At 38.8% G+C, this 17,778-nt stretch overlaps 1 long non-coding RNA gene across 1 annotated transcript; it reads right to left on the minus strand.

Moving 5' to 3' along the window:
* Window positions 1-558: 558 nt before the first annotated feature.
* LOC112960057 lies at window positions 559-15,704 on the minus strand. Its single transcript, XR_003251706.1, has 3 exons — window positions 15,659-15,704; window positions 7,561-7,774; window positions 559-726 (listed from the first exon to the last, which is right to left on the minus strand). It is a non-coding gene; the product is annotated as an uncharacterized LOC112960057 (long non-coding RNA).
* Window positions 15,705-17,778: the final 2,074 nt, after the last annotated feature.

A 17,778-nucleotide genomic window follows, 5' to 3' on the forward strand; every position in this document is an offset into this window, starting at 1 on the left:
GCTGACGCCGCGCGGCCCCCCGGGCTGAGCTGGGGCGGGAGGGGCCCCGGGCTGGACCCGCGGAACCGGCGCCTGTGGCGCGCGGAGCGCCCGGCGCAGCCGGAGCCCCCGCCGGGCCGCGCTGGGCTCCGCGCACCGGGGTGCGTCCCAGGGCTGAGGGGAAGGCTGACGGTGGAGAGCCCAGGATGACTTGAAACGCAGCGGGGCTCCGGGCCAACCTGCTGCCCCAAGCAGGGTCCCCTGGAYGTCAGGCCGGGGTGCTCGGGGCTTTCTGCACTCGGGTCCTGAAACCCTCCAAGGAYGGAGGGGGCAGAGCCGCTCGGGACAGCCTGTTCCACTGCTTGCGTGTCCTCACGGGGGAAAGGCTTTCCCTGCGTTCAGCCTCAGCTGCTCACGCTTTAGCTGGTGCCTCCTGTCCCTCCTCATGCACCAAGCACCACAGCAGAGAGACCAGCTGAGCTCCTTGAAAACCTCTCCTGGGTCCCAAGTGTCCGCGTTGCAGTGCCTGGGAACCGTCCCCGCTCCAGGGGAAATGAGCCCGGGTCCCTCGGCCTCAGCTTGCAGGCAGATGCTCCAGGCATGACCCTCTCAGTGGCCTCCGCGGCTCTCAGTAGCCGTCAACRGCTTCCTTGTCACTGTGCCCAGTTTGGRCTCCCCAGGACATCTAATGAGCAGAGGAAAGGCGATAATCACAGGGTGGTGGGGCCCGAGGACGAGCTGTTGGACCTGAAAGATGACACAAGAAAACAGACATGGTTCGAATTACACAGCAATATCTTGATTGGATGGTGGAAAGGAAAGGGACAGGAACATTTCACAAAGTCTTCWTAAAATTAGAAAAAAAAACTTGCAACCATATGGCCACTATAGTTTTAGCCATCTTATTTACGGTATCCAGTCTTTCAAAACAAACAAAAAAAGACTAAACAAAAAAAAAAAACACTGACCACAATTATTTAGCATTTATAATCAATGAAGATTTAGGCGTTTTTCCAAGTGCTGTACAAACATCAGTGAACATTCCTTGGAAAATCTCCTAATGGATGCACAGTGAAGTTAATACTGTAGCCTCTACTGGAAGAATAAAGAAACAATTTCTTTATGCATCAGCAGAGGCTGCTCGTAGGATTCTAAAACCTTTGACTAGAATTTCATGAAATTAAAGACACTTTAGCACAATACAAATTATTATTACTATTATGCAATTAAATTAGTAATAAAGACTAAAAATAAATGCTGAAATGTAATTGGAGAGTTTTTTTATTTTTAATTCAAAATACGAATTGCTTTGTTACAGGTTTCAAGAAGTGTGCCCCTGAGATGGTTAAATCTACTTGCTTCATGATGCCCACACAGTTTATTTGTTCAGTCCCTCCAGCAAAGCCCCGTTTCAAAGTCCTATTAGCCTTTCAAACGGCTAATTAGCCAAAGTTGACTGGAGCCCCTGCTAAGTCACGCAAGAGAGAGATGTGGCTGGTGTTGCTTATTCAAGGGGAGAGAACAGGGGACCGAGTTCAGCAAAGAGCCAGAAGCTCCACATTCTGTCTGAACACCTTTTATTTTCTGGAACCAGGTCTCCTGAGACTACACTGCTTTCTGGTTGAATGAAGAAGTAGTAGCCATTCAAATATAGAACCTAAGACTTAATTTCTACTTCAACAGCTAACTCCCATTGAAACCAACARGATATCGTTGCTTAAATAATTTTGACAACCTTTTGCATGCTGCAATGAGGAGAACTATGCAAGTAAACTGAGAACATCTCACCCATTAACTCAGTATCTTCCCAGGCCACATTACAAGAAATTACATATCCAATTTACTTCTTTTTTCCTCTACATATAAAATTAGATTMATCCTATGGCACATTAAATGCTATTTCTTGTGATAACGTCATGTGAAGAAATATGAAAAGTCATCATAAAGTCATCATAAATGGTCATTTGTGATAGTTTTGCTTATCCTTAAGGCCTCTTACCCTACTGTAGAGCAAAAGTAGACCACTGCTTTTATGTAGCTTCATTCCATACTGTTTGATAAGAACTGTGATAGAAYGCTTCCAAAATAACTTCACTGAACCTAAAGATAAACTCTGTTCCAGATTTTAAATCCCATTTACAACTCAGAGGTGTTCCCAAAAAAAGATTTCAACACCAGCCATGACAGTGATAATGTTTTCTGCTTCTGACTGATGAATATTTTGCAGCCAAAGCTTCACAATGGCTTGAAAGTTGATGGGGCAGAGGGCAAAGCACAGTGAGACAGATAACTCACTATTGCATTTGAGAGGTTTTTTAAACTTCTCGATGCTGTGGATGTCAGGCAGCCTAGCATCTCTGCAGCCCACAAAATGGATTTTTAATTTTTAATTTAACTTTGACAGTTTCTCCTGCCTTCAAAAGGGCTTTATTCTCTTTGGATACGGCATTTGCATGCTAGCTGCTATCYTTCTTCATCTTTGATGCACAACTGTAATATCTAATACTGGTACTTTAATATTTAAAATGCCGTTGGACTCTCAATAATAGATTTTTTTGTGTTTAGAATACTGGTCTTGAATTCAGGAGATTTGACATAAAATTCTTCTGACACATTTCTACTTATAATACTGGTCAAATCCCTGCAAGAATCTTCCATAAGCCTCTACGTTACTTAGGAAAACGTGCCTCAATTGGGAAGTGTGGTTGATGCTTATAAGAGACTGTACAGCTGACCTGCAATGAAATATTGGCATCTTCAYCTCTGGATATCTGGGGTTTATTCCACTCATCATTGTCCAGAATTTCAAAGAAAATACTGGCCTAAATATCTTCAAGGCTTTAAGCTCAACTTAATCTCCACCTATAGATTTAGGTTTAGATAATTTTTAGAGGTGACTTAGAAACTCAGGTCTTATAATAAGTTAATCAAAGTTTACCATGTAACGCCTACTGGAATTTTCAAACATGCCTAACTGTCAGTACATACCTAAATACATCATACAGGCTGGACCAAGAGGCTTTTGAAAAAAAWTTTTAATTTAATTTTTCTAGGCCTCATATCTCTGTGAAGTGAGMATATTTCTTATGTTTTGCTACCCCGACTCAGATTATAAACTCTCACAAGGCAGGAATTTCTGTATGTCTATTTCTGTATGTCTGTGCATCACCATGGGACTTAGTCTCACTTGATGCTCATTAGCACCAGAGTGGTGTTTATTTAGTCTGTGCTCTTAAAACAGAATCATATTTGGACTACCATTTATAACTTCCAGAGTTAAAAAAAAATAAAAAACATTAAAAACTTTAAAAAAGAAAATGAAAAATATGAACATAATTATTGGGAAATACCAACTTCTCCATTTTCAGAAGTCAAAATCTATGGATGAAAAAGCTGATACTGAATTTTAATACTCAGTTATCCAAAGTAAGTAAAGGAGATTCACAGACTTAAATGGCATAGAAGCTTACAGAAGGAAAAAAAAAGTTTTTTTCACTAAACTGAATCATGAATTTCTGACAAGTGGCCAGGACTTCGGGGGTGTTCAATGTAACAATAATTGCTGCAGAATGCCAACGACTTTGAAATGACTTCTTCATTTCAGTGCCTGAATGGGGAATAGACTCTTTGAAAAATATGATCATCTCTCTCTCTCTCTAGAATAGTCAAAGTTAAAAAAATAAAAACAGGCACATTGCTTATATTAAAACAATCTGTTTCTTTGAAAGTTTTTGAAAGTAAAACAGAAGTCTATATTACTACTGTACATTTATTGTAACATTCTTTAGGTTACAGGCAGAAATCTCAAGAAAATAATTAACAAAAATCTGTCCTTTGAACTCTGCATAATTTAAGTAATCCCTAGAGAATGCATCATGCTGTCAAAAAAAGACCAATTTGTATACCAACTCTAGCAAAACTGTAGAATTATTTACCTGAAATTATGAACTCACTTCACTATCCTTAATATACTTGCCAAGGTAATCAGATCTGTAAAATCTTTGCTTTATCTTTAATATCTACTTCTGACTGCATAAAGGTTTCCTAGCTACTGATTAGAGACCTGCCACAAAACTGAAYTCAAAAATTTAAAATATCTTTTAAGAAACTTATGCTATCTTGAAGTAGAAATAAAATACAGATAGAATACTAGAAGAAGAAATTACAAGAAACCAACAGTTAAGAGATACATTCCCTTATTAATTGCATGTCCCAGGCTGTTCGTGGAAGAGCACAAATGAAACATATTCCCTTTTAAGTCAACAGGATTTTTGCCATTGATCTTAATAGATTCAGCCTCTTTCTAGATGACCAGAATGATATATTACTTTTCTGAGAATCATTAATTAGGATGATCTTCCTTCTAGCGGAAGGGAAACRGGACTTACGGTAGAGATAATCAAGCTAAAGACTAACTTTGTCAAAAAGAATCMCTACAGGAACTTTCAAAGACCATCAGATACGCAGGAGATCTTGYTGCCTCTGGAGTGCCCACAGCCTGCTGGTGACTGAAGAAAGAAATAAGAGCCTTTGCCCAGATCACAGGTTGTCTGTCCACAGTCACACCAACCAAAGAAACAGTGGGTCAGCCACTGCAGGACCTTATTATCTTCCTGATACTCTACAGACATTTTAGCCCAAAATGCCAAGCTTAGAAATACATCTGAGAAGTGAAGTAGGTTAGCTGCATGGAAAACAAATCCTGAGACCTTTGCTGGCCTTTACTACTTAATTCTTACTAAACCGAATTCCCCTGAAATAGAAAGACTCTTCCTCAGCTCCAAGTGCAGTATAAAACACAGAATTTGCCAAGAGTTACCCAAAATACATGCTAATATATTTTAAATTCTGCAGAAATACATAATATACTGTAATGCACCAAATGCTTTTACATATTCAGAACTGTTTATTACGCAAGATTTCTTTCAAAGTTCTTATTCCACTTAGGTCCACTTAGATTTTTCTTTGCGAAATACCTTGCCACTGTGTGAAGACCTAACATTGTGCTTCTTTCCTTAACAAGTGCTGAGATTATCTCCTGTCCRCTAACTCCTTTAGCACCATTTTCTGCATGGATTACAGCTTGCAGTGCAGTAGCTGTGACAWGTGGTTATTAAACTTAGTTGAAGGTGCCTCAGTGCCTAGTACAGAAGCAGGATAAATTACCTCTGGTTACATCTCTAAAAACTGTCTTGGGGATAATTATTACAGTCAAAAGATTCGGCCTGCTCTTGTGGGCTTCTCTGGTCAACAAGCTCATGCTATCCCCTTGAAGATCTTGAGAAATAATCCTCAAGTTCAGCAGCAATTGAACAGTTTCCCTGTTACTGGCAAAGAAATTTCATTCTTTGAACAGATGGGTCACCTATGACATAAGCATTGTTTTCTTTCTCTATACAGAGTCACATAGACTACAGATAGATGCTTATGTAGTCATATAGTTTATATCACGACACGTGTGTATCAGATGCACGCACGCACTCACAAATACGCATTTAACAGAATTTATTTTTGAAGTTATTCCAGGAAATCCATCCTTGGGTTTAGAGCTAGAATTCACAGAATAGTAGGCAACCCATCTTGTGAAGAGATTAAAAAAAAAAGAATACATGAGAGATTAAAAATCCAGGACAAAAGGCAGAACAACTTTCTGTGCCTTTCYATTAGAGAACATTACTATAGAAGAAGCTCAGGCTTTCATGTAGTTATTTTCCATTTTTTTTTTAAAATGGAGTGATAACCTTGAGTTCTATCTACAGGGATTTCCCTCCTCTTTTCACTACTTTTACTATTTCTGTGGCTGACAATTAGAGATGCTATTATGACTTGACCCATATGGCATTTTGAAATGCTAAAGCATCTGGCACTCTGAGATGATGTTAAGTCTCCTCAATAGGTTTCATCTCAAGTTCTAATGAGCGTGACAAAGTAATGATCCACAGAGGGTTTCTGTGGAGTCTCTGTAGGCTTCAGAAAGAAGAAAAAAAAAGAAGGAAGAAGGAAGTTGCTCTCTGTGAACTTTTACAAGAGCCAAGAATGTGCCTCCTGCAAGACAACTGACACAAGAAAATGACAAAATACAGATTTTCTCAACTTCCAGCTGAGGACTCTGCAACGAGTTTTATTTCATGAGTCTGACAAAATACCTGGAGTCAGGCTACAGATTTTGTGGTTATTTACACTGGCAGCTAGAATGCACAGAATTTGGCTTTACTGCAATCTATGATCTGAATAGGGYCACTATTTCATCCACTGGCTCTGGTAAGGTTATTTTTGCTAACAGGTGTTTGTCCATACAAAGAAAGTCTGTACTTTATATATTGGTAGACTGTATTTGTCAAAAACAGATTGTATTAACTCTGACCAAACTGCAAACATATTTTCAGAGACGTATATATTCAATACAAATAATCAGCCTATATGATGGTATTACCCCATGTATTCTTATATGCAATCTAAATTCACCAGCATTTTTATATTCAATTAACTTGTTCAGTTATCTTTCACATGGTATGCCAGCATAAAGTGATGCAACAGACTAAATATGTTTCTTTGCAGATTAATACATATTCATTAGGAAACATATACCAAAATATCAGCAATGCAATGTAAAAATTCTCAATATTTTGTATTTAAATGGGTTGGCAATATTATGTGTATTATGAAATTAATATCTTTGCATTTCATTTATAAAATTTCATTTTCAAATGAAATRAAACATATTTTGTCAATAAATGCATGTTCTTCAGCCCATGAAAAATACCCTGGACCACGAAAGCACRTTCTAAATCCTTACTGTGCCTCAGCCAGTCTGGACAAAGGCCTAAATGAGTTTGAGAAGAGTGTGAAAAAAATCACTCATCAGTTCACTATCTTTCTGTAGGGCAGGAAAAAAATCCTACCCGTCTACATTTGATTGAAACTTAACTGTCAGTGCCTACACAAACCGGAAAAATAGGATTAAAGGCCAGGGAGATATTAACAGTAGTCATCTTGTACATCTGTTTTGACAGATGATTTTCACACTTCACAGGTTTAACTAAAGATCACTTTCACAGCAGTTCTTACTAAGCTATAGCCTTTCTAAATGACATGATTAAAAACAACTGAGGATTAAAGCATCAAAGTGTAAGCTCTCATTAAACTATCTGGAGCATTGATAGCAATGATGAATACAGATAAAACACAACACTTACCTAAAAAATCTTGTATTAATGAGATGTCTATACMTCCAATTAATCTGTTCAATGCTAAGAGTGYTATTCATCTATTTATTTCACTAATACTGTGAAGCTTTAAACACATACTGACCCTCTTTGATATGATTTCAGTATGATTTCATAGGTTTTTAAAATTCTGAAGAGGAGACTGAATCACTTTTTCTTCCTGCTTGTRAAATGAATGCAAACAGATATCTTCCAAAGGTTACAGCTTGAAGCTGATACATACATACATATACAAATGGGTGAATACACRCGTGTGTGATGCCTTTTTAGCCTAGGTCGATGGCAAATACAGCAATACACAGCAGTAAAGATACAGCAGTCCCTAAGACAAAGGATTTCTTTTCTGTTGGCTTACCTGGGAAGAGAGCTTGTTCTCCAAGCTGTTGAGGCAGATCTACGGCTCCAGGAGTGGAAGTTCCAATCCTGGTCCGAGGTTGTGTTGCCAAAGAGCTCACCCGACCCAGCAGTGGCACCAGAGAGTTAGCAGTTGGAGCTACAAAGTCAAAGGTGGCTGCCACAGCTGCATGCCCCGCGTTACAGATGTGCTAGTTCCATGTGGCACCCACATGCTGTGAAGAGAGAAGCAATATTCTTGAAACCTGGAAGTGATTTTGGAGTCTTTCCCTTAATACAAGGAGGGTGCAAAAAAATTCACATCCTTGCTTTACTTTTTACAATATTGTCCAATCTTACTGACATAAGCAATTGTTTATGAATGAAAGCCCCTAACTGAAAGGCAATGTCCTTGAAATTTTGCCTGAYTTGCTTGTCCCTGTACTACAAATCAGAATTGTGGTTTATAATACGCTACACGGGGTTCAGTCCCCAAGCCTGTTCCTCTTTTCCAAGTTAGAGGATAGAGCTAATGCAACAGTGATSTAACTAATTGCTGGGAAAACTAAACATCTCTCCTGATAATTAAAGAATTCTTGTTATAAGTCATAATATTTTTTTCTTACTCAGAAAGACAGTTCAGGTACAGAATTAGTTATTAGCAACTGTTCATTTTTATGCTTTTCTAGATAGATGAGATACTACTTCACCAGCTCTTGATGTTTAGGAGTTACAAAGATAAAAACAGTGAAAGGACAGCAAGTACAAACACTACTGTGGAGTAAGACAGACAGAGGGAGCTCCCATCAATGAATTTCATGACTCCTTAGATTTTTTCTACATTCAATTCAACTGCAGTAAGGYCAGGATTTGTAAGAGTTCATCATTTCTGACTGCAGAGCTCCAGAATAGCTTGATCCTTATACTAAATGTACATAGCGTACAATTCAACTTAATACAAAATAAATAAATAAAAATCCAGCAACCAGAAGGTTTCAGATTATGACAAGRAGATTATTTCAATGAGAACCAATTAAGAAGTTACTGTTACATTCAAGAATATTTATCTAGAGTACCATTCATTGGGGCTGCTAAAGACAGGAGGCAAAGCTAATCTATTTTAGTAACAGAAAAAATATCACAGCTCCTAATTCAGAATCTTAGCCAGAGTAGGTTCCCACTTCAACACTGTTCTTGTAAATTCTTGTTATTCTGGAGATACCTTTTCAGTTCAACCCCAAACCCTGCATAGTGCCTAGTGTGGTGGTGATAGACCTAGTGTGGTCTATGGTACCTAAGGAAGAGCATGAAGATTGGGGGTGCATCTACTCGAAATTGCACTTGCCCAAAGTCAATGAACGTTCACACGTGCCTGAGTCCCTGAGTGACAGTGCTTTAAGTTACCACCCTGCAGGRCAGAGCTACTGAGTTTAAGGGCCACTCAAAAACCTAGGTTCCTAAGCTGAAATCACAGCTCAGATCTTTTAGTAAGAGACACTGTTGCACAACATAGCTTATTTTCTCATTGTTATTCATTCAGAAGTATTCAAATCTTCTAAAAAGAAATATTGAATGAACTTAAACACACATCCTAAGAAAAGCAGAGTAGCTTGTATGCCACAGAATACAAGCCAATATACCCTAGGTGCATTACTGAACTGTCAAAGCACTGACTGTACTGCAGTGGTTGCCTCTAATTAATCCACTGAGTGCCATTAATACAACGTCCACATGTGTGTTGTTTGTGCAACTAATACTTTGGAAACAGCATCTTGATTTGAGCTTCCTGATGTAACTGAATGAATATCTGCAGTAATTGCAAAAGGGCATGTTTGAAAACAAGTAGTTATAATTTTAAGCAAGTTTATTCTTTCCATGTTAACTTTCTTTACAAGTTTTTCATGTTTAACTGAAATGCCTTTATGTCTTTTTTTTCTTTGGTCAACTGTTCTTAACACAATTCTTATCAGTAATTCATGCTCTACTTGCCTTTTCTTTTTTTCCTGAGCATTCACCAATAAAACCAAGCCTCCCATGGGAATACCGTCTCTTATGGAGAACACTGTTTGGCTTACAGATACTCTGAGACATTTTCCGTGAACTCGTCCTACTCATAAATCCTGCTGTCCACGTCTGTTTTAAAGACAACTCAGGTGCATGTGAAATTGCCGGTGCAGGTCAAATTTCATGGTAGGGAAGATAATACAATTCTAAGTCACTATAAGGTTTAAATTATCTCCCTTCTTTAAAGCTGTGTTTCATAACCTGAACAGTCTGAACATGCCTCCTGTTATGGGGTAATTCTGTGTAACTTCTGCATATGCTATATTTGAATAATCTGCAAGCATAATAGAATTTAGTGCTTTATGTTGCATCCATAATCTATTATTAAGTCTCAAGTCAATTGCTGTAGGGTTAGTGCACCTGAACTAGCAGGAAAGGGCCATGAATAAGATATATCAAGGATTCCTTGGTTTGGTTCAAGAATCAAACCCATGTCCTTAAGAACCCTAGYTTAAGGGGTGCTTTCACAGACTCTTTGACAACTTTCAAAAATACTAAATACTAGGTATTTAGTAAAAGTATTTTTGAAAATCTCTAAATTGGCAAGGAAAGTCAAAAGACAATATATATAAAAACTTCCTTGATGGTGCCTGCCTTTTAGAGTAAAGAATGTGTATCATTATAATTTTACATGAAATTAGTGAACACTAATGATCGAGTGTAATCAAACTCTAAGTATCCAGACTGTGAAAAGAATTCAAAAAAAGGGAAAGGATAGAAAATTTGGGACTGAACAACCTAGCATACAAGCACATCAGCAAATAGTTAAGTAATTCTTAGTTTTGAATGGTCAAATGGTAGGAACTCACAGAAAGTGAGAAAAAAATCAGTTATCTGGAAAGCTAGTTTTATATAGAGTGGCACATGCCATCCAGAAGGAGAACTTGGAGGCAGCTCAACTACACTTCTATTACTTCTTCATTTTCCAAATATCATATCATCAGACAGGATAAAAACAGTGATGTCCAGATCACCGGCCTCACAAAGAAACAGCATCCATACAACAGAGGCAAAAAGATTGCAATTGCAACCTCTGAAATATGAGTGCTAAACAGAGTAGTATAGTCCCTAATGGGCCTATAGGGCTGTACAGGACATCTTGTTACATGTCCTGTACAGCCACTGTACAACTAAACAGTATCTAATCCTCACTAAAGTAGCGAGTTCTCGCCACAGAAAAGGCGTTACAGCTTTTCTAAGAAACCAACAAAATTACATGGAATCATTCAGGGAAATTCTTGCATAAAGAAATATTCGCAGGCTTAACATCTCCATTGCTAAGCCAAATTCCCACCACTATAAGCGTTTCCTGATGTGTATATTGTACTTATGTAAATACAGATTTAGAAGTCTTATTTTCAGTTCCAGATAGCCTCTGAGGTATCATGGTCGCATTTAAAAGGCATTTTTTTCATTGTACAGATATTAGCATTTTATGAAAGAAGTAATTATCATATCAAATGCAGGAGATCAATTAGCTGCCAAAGCACCTGTCTTTGTTCCTAGTCTGTTCCTGTCTACGAACTAACAAGTGATACCTGTAACAAAATCAAAGCCAGGCTGGCCGAACGCTGCCGTAACCCAGGACGGCTCCTCACAGCAGCAGCAGCCGCGGTTCATTCATCGCTCTCAGCACCACAAGTGCAGGAGATTATGGGCATCCGTTTCGATTTGCTCCTATTGTAAAGCCAAATCCTAAATGAGTTCTCAGACTCAGCAACTGCTCTTTCATTTTCTGTCTGTTGACTGTGTGCTTTTACTCCACAACTGCCACTTGGTTCCAGTAACTCCCGCATTTACTCCTCAGCCTTTTTCAGATTCAGGTCAGGAGATGTCTAATTCTCCAGACCTGCCCATGCTGGAAACCCAAAAGCTTCTGTGCGGAAGGAGCGGGGCGCTTCTGGGGCACAGTACAGCTCAGCTGCCAGAGCTGTGCTGCGTCGAGGCTCTCGGAGGCTGTGAAGGAGTCTGAAGAGGATTTAACTCATGATGATGAAACAGGACCAGAACACTGCACTGCACAAAGCAGAGATCAAACACATTTGCCTCAAAAGAAGTGTAAGAAATTGTGAGAGCTGCAATGCCTTGGTGAGCTGAGAATGAGCAGCCTGAGGCAATACATGTCCAGAGAGCAGCAAATTCAGCAAAACAGCAGCTAAACACCTTATTCTGCAGTCTAGGTATAACTCATTTCTCATGAGATTTCCCTATATGTAAGAGAGAAGAAAGGTTTTACATGGCAGGGGGAGTAGGGTGAAGAGGAGGAGAGGAAAAATGTAATCAAATTTGAAGTTGAATCTGTTCTGAATTCCCCATACAATCACATGCCAAATACATCCTGACAACTACCATTCTCCACTTGTCACTGAGGCCTTGCCTTTATCACAAAACTTCTTGCACTTTTGCCTTGATCACACTCCTAGTGATATAAATGGCTCAAATATCCATTGACTGCAGTGGGACAATAATCTTTCATGCACAATTATCAAATTTCTATCTGCAGACATTATTTTAAACTGAGTCATATTATATGACCACGCATTCAGGAAATGAAGGCGACAGTCTCTGACTGGAATTTCATCTGTTCTAGAGCAGAGACAAATCAGGAAAGAAACAGTAGACCGAGGTTTAGCACTAGATTGATTCACTTTAAAAAGAAAACTGCAAACGCCATAGCTGGCTATGATTTGGTTACTTGATCAATCTCACAAAGTATTCACCAACACATAGCATTTTTCTTTTACCTCTTTTCACTTCGTGCAAAGAATAAACAGCATAAATCTTTCAGTGTAGAAACTTAACATTGGTTTAATACGCATTGCTTTAAACTAGATCTCAACAGGATGCTGACAAACAGACAGCAAATACTAGTTTCCAGTTCTCAACTGTAACTGTTAAAAAAAAGCATGCAAATTGGCTATTCCACCTAAAATCTTATCCAAATGCACTGTATGTTTATTCAGTATTATGTACTGCTAATAATGAATTACTTGTGCAGGTGACCAACTCAGGTCCACACAAAGGAAAAACAGTTTAACAGTTGTCAAAGCCAACCCAATCGCTGTTCCTGAGATCTTCACTTTGCAATTTTCTGATAGGAATTGCTTTTGTTGCTATCAGAAAAGTGTTGGGCTATTGAGTGATAACTGGTACCTTACAAAGATTTATACTGCACTTTTCAGAGGAAGTTACAAAGGTCAGCTCATTTATCTCGTGCTGGCATATACTGACATGCCCCTTATCCATTAAAGAAGCCAAACTGGAGGTCACTAAGGGCCTGGAAAACAGAAGAGTCCATCGACAGAAAACTTAGCCCACAGCACATCTTCAGTTAAGTTAMAGTTAGAAATGGTGGAGAAGAAAAAGGAAGGGGGCACAGGGACTTGCATTTTGCTTCCATTTGCTATTGACACTGGTGGAAATATAATATTTAATCAAAGGCAACTCAGATATTGTAAAAATACAAGAATTACCCTAGTATTAAAGCACCTATATATCCTCATAATTTGGACAGTTTGAAAAAACACATGTATTGCTTGTAAAGAGCACAGAAATTCCTCAACATCTGCACTGAGCTCACACAGAATATTACAAATTGCTCATAATTCCCTGAATATTCATTCCATTTGTGTTTAATTTGCAGCATATGATGTTTTATGCTAGCAATTATATAAAACAAACAGTTATGAACACAGATAAAGACCTAGTATAGAGCATAGTGCAATGTAACTATGCAATCAATTTTAAAGCAAAACTACTGGCGTCGTTTCAAAAACGTAAAGCTCTTCATGCAGCTGGAATAAGCATTTATTATTTACACTCTGCAGGCTTTTCATTCACATCTACCAACATGTTTGCCATTTGGAATGAAGATGAATTAGCAAGGCAAGAGTCACGTACAAATTTTTTTCTCCRGTGAACTTCAAATTTGATTATACTCAAGCCAGCCATTCCCATACTCCCTCTCTAGTGATTAGGTGACAGAAATGTGAGTGGCTTATTAAGAGATGCGTAGATGGGGCTGGTAGAGGCTATGTCAGACTAACTTGTGGCTCTGGATCTGGTTACATACCTGAGGTTAAATGCCATACCTGTAAGCTTGCCAAGGYAGATTAGTGTCATGAATAATGTAAAGCATTCTACAGCAGAAAAAATAATATCCACCCATTTAACTGCTAGTTCAACACACAGAGCATTGTTTTTCCACACAAAAGCCTGCCTGGGTTTTTTRGACTGTGAAACACATGGCAAGTGACTGTTCAGAGCTCTGTTCTGACTCGGTCAGTAGTACAAGGAGTTGAAGAAGTTGTCAAGCTCGCAGAAAATCATGTGGCTGCTTTGAAATCTGCCTAAAAATTTGTATTACATATATATATTTTTCCAGAAACAGTATTTAAATATAGGCATTGCAATTACAGATATACTCAAATGCACAGACAATAATGTTTTAATATATTATCTAGAATCATTAGACTATTTCTCAAGGAGATAACTGTTGCTGAAAAGCACATGTCATATAAACTGCTACTCTTCAAATTAAAAAGCCATGTTGCAAAAAGCTGTATTCTCCTGTGGCCCTTGCTACTGGTACTGGAAAGTCTAAAAATAAAGAGTTGGTATGAAAATAGTTTTTATAACAAGTAAATTGATCTTTTGTCTCTCAAACATTTGGAAAAAATCTGCAAGTTGCTAAAAACATCCTCTGAGCATATATAAAACAAAGATACCTCAAGTAAGATTTGTGCAAAATTTCCATATCTAAATCACCAGTCTTGGCACAGTTGTTTTCTAATGAACAAGGAACTTCTGTTCTACAGACAGTTCACTTTGACATTCAAGGTCTCTGAATACTTCTCTGTGCCCAGCTCGAATTGCCCATCCTGAGCAACTCAACTCTCCTGTTCCAATCCCGTTCCAAAATCTATACTGCTGAGGGGTCTAATGTCAGCATAGTTTATGATATGGATAATATATGCATAGGGAGTTTTTCTTTTATGACAGCAGTTTATTTTGTTATATTTGTTTTGATAATTGCCTGGAAATCAGAAAACTCACCCAAGCAGTAGGAGACTCTGATTCAATTTCCCCGTTGGCCAGAAAACCCACAAACCTCCTCTGCACCATCCAAGGAAAAGCAGTTTCCAGGCTACGGAAGCAAAAGGCAGCCTCCTCCTGTCCTATATAGTCATTTTTTTTTCTACTGTGCAGAAAAGATCCAGGATTCACAGATGAAAGTGGAAGAGCAGTCATTAAACTATTATTCACATAAATTCCTGAACAGAAGTCTAAGGCTTTTTGCCACTGGCTATGCTTACGCACGGCCAAACCATGTGCCCATTAGGATCAGCTGCAGGAACAAAGCAAATACCTGAGAACTAATGCACTGTCAGAGCCAACTTGCAATGCCAGCTTCAGCAAAATCTGTGTGATCAAATTCCTGTGAATAAAGATTAATTAAAAGATTCTCCTAATCGTGTTGCAGCTCCTAACTTGACAGCAATCTGCCTCCACAAAAACAAAATACATTTACAAAACRCATTGAGTGGGTATGAAAAGTATTTGTTTACTGATTACTATTGAATAAATGGGAAAAAAGTAATGGTCTTGTCATGTTCCAGTTTTGACAYACCTCAAAAATATTTCTTGGCCTTCAGGCAGGGAAAAAAAAAAGAAAAAAGAAAGAAAAAAGAAAAAAGGACAAATAATCAAGTTTCCCAGAATCTGAGACAAGGCCCCAGAGCATCTCTTAGAAAAGTCAGAGCCTGTACTTTACAGATATCTATGCTCCTGGCAAAATACCAARTTATACTTAGCTGGAAAGCAAAATCTACACTGGGCATCAGGGACTAACTTAAAAATGTAACTGAAATCCTTCCTTAGGAAGGAGAAAGGCAAAATTTCTTACACAGAAATAACGCTGCCTGGCTTCATTAGGCTCCAAAACACCTACCATACAACCAATGGAGGAAAAGCCCTTGCCTCTAAACACAGCATTGCACAGTTGGCTTTTTAAACCTGCAAACAAGATCCATTCTTGGGCCGGAGCTGTCACTCACCCTGGTGGGAAGGGCTCAGGGTGCTGAGCAGGAGTCTCTTTCTGCAGGGCTGTCACTCCCACACTGACGCAGGCAGTAAAGAGCCTGAGGAGAAGCATCCCTGATCCCAGATTCCTTTGGCATCACCCCGTGACCAGCAGGCAAGTTGCAAAAAGGAGCAACCTGTAACAGCGAACAGGCACAGTGCAGAAAATATTCACTTAACTAGACTGAACAAAGAGGTTCCCAGCAGTTCTGCGGGGGCACAGCGCAGAGGTAAGCGCAGTCAGGGCACAGCCAGCTCCACGTACATAATCCACCCAACAGGGACCTGTCAGTGCAAAGGGGGTCCCAAGCTGCCCTCAGCCCCAGCCCAGCCRCTCGGCTCCTGCCGTGGGCGAAGCGGCTGCCGCAGAGACCAGGGAGGAGCCTTTGGCCTCAGCTGGCAGCTCCCTCACACCAAACGAAGCACTGGATTGTGCGTCTAGGGACCCAAGAGAGCCCTCGGAAATACTTCACATGCATTTTTAGCATTTACTTCATTAATACATAATAAAATACTGTTTTTAAAGAAAAAATTGGAATAGACATGACTTCTCTCCAAATTCCTTCTAAGTGCTAGCTGCAGAACCAGAGGGTCAGATCATTGATACCACTCAGAGCAAGATTTATGATCTCACAAGCTAAGCAGGATCATCCTTGAAGGTTTCATAGCTGCATAGAAGACCACAGGGATTAAAAAAAAAAAAATCACAGGGCTGTGAGAACTAACGGTGACAAAAATGAAAGTATTTCTCTCAGTTCCATATCAAGCACTTGCTGGAACACTTATCTTTCAAACTGGAAATTAAGTTCAAATCATTATTAATATCACAGGACTTTTTGCTGGACCAGGAACTATCAAATTATGTTATGCTCTTATGAGCATATGTTATGAGGTCAGGAAAACAACAGGTATCTCTTATTTCTGGTTTAAAATGTTTTATAACTCTTACTTGCATTGGCACAAAATTGGATGCCAGTTTAGTTCCACCTACAGTTCTACCCTGTTCTTGATTACAACACAGAACATGGGTGTACAGGGAATACTAAAAAACTTAAATATAAAAAACACTTCTGAAACTTTTTTCCTATTCTGTAACCTTTTCTTAATGATCAAGATGAAAATCCAATTTGAAAGAACGTTGCTTTGCTTTGACATAGTCATTGATGTATGTGTGCATACAGATAGCCTTCTTTCACTGACAAATAAATTCAAAAAAAAATCAACTTTGGCATTGAATCTGGTTCTCTAGTCTCTAGGTCAGGAATGATGAAGACAAAGAAAGAACTGAATATTCTGGACATCCTTTGTATAAATGGAAGGTGTCTGATCACATTCCAATGGATTTAAGTATGTTGATAGATGCTGAATGATTAATGCCAGTATCTAGCCAGGGTCAGCATCCCAAGGGTAGGAGGCGGCAGCATCTGGCCAGCTGACTGTGGAGCTGTTAGAAGTTACCTGGAATACGTTATGCTAAAACACTAAGAACATGGGAGATGCTCCCTTTTCATACTTGTAATGCCAAATCCCATCTGGGGATTGCCCACTGTCACTGCAGAATGCCTTCAGGAAGGGACAATGCCCTAGTTAGATGCGTCTCAGAACTTTTTTTTTTTTAAACCCATTTATCGAATTTCAGAAGACAGATTTATTCTATGGAAAATTTATCTTGGAAAAAATCTATACAAGTAGAAGAATGTCAATGTTTCAAAAGTAAATCATGTGACATACACTGCTATGAGTTATCGCCCTCAATATTGATTTCAGGCAAAATCATGAGAGTCAGGCAAAATCTGATTAAGGATTACTACTTATTCTTCAAGGACTAAATATACTTTCTAGTAATCAACAGGTTTGAGGAAAAATAAGTCTTGTCAGAGCAAATAGTCCTACCAAAAATGACTACAACTGTTAAAAGCATATATTTGAACATGTTTAAAGTTTTTAACTCAATAGCACCCAAATTTCTGATCCTGGAGCGCAATATCGCAACACCCAATCATTATATAGCAGTATCAAATCCAAAAATAGTTCCTTGTTACTAGATTTCTTAATAAATAATTATCAATTACTGCTGGAGAAAGGCTATCAAGAG

Source organism: Nothoprocta perdicaria, unplaced genomic scaffold (assembly GCF_003342845.1).
Source record: "Nothoprocta perdicaria isolate Ctin4 unplaced genomic scaffold, notPer1 scaffold_12, whole genome shotgun sequence".
NCBI lineage: Eukaryota > Metazoa > Chordata > Aves > Tinamiformes > Tinamidae > Nothoprocta > Nothoprocta perdicaria.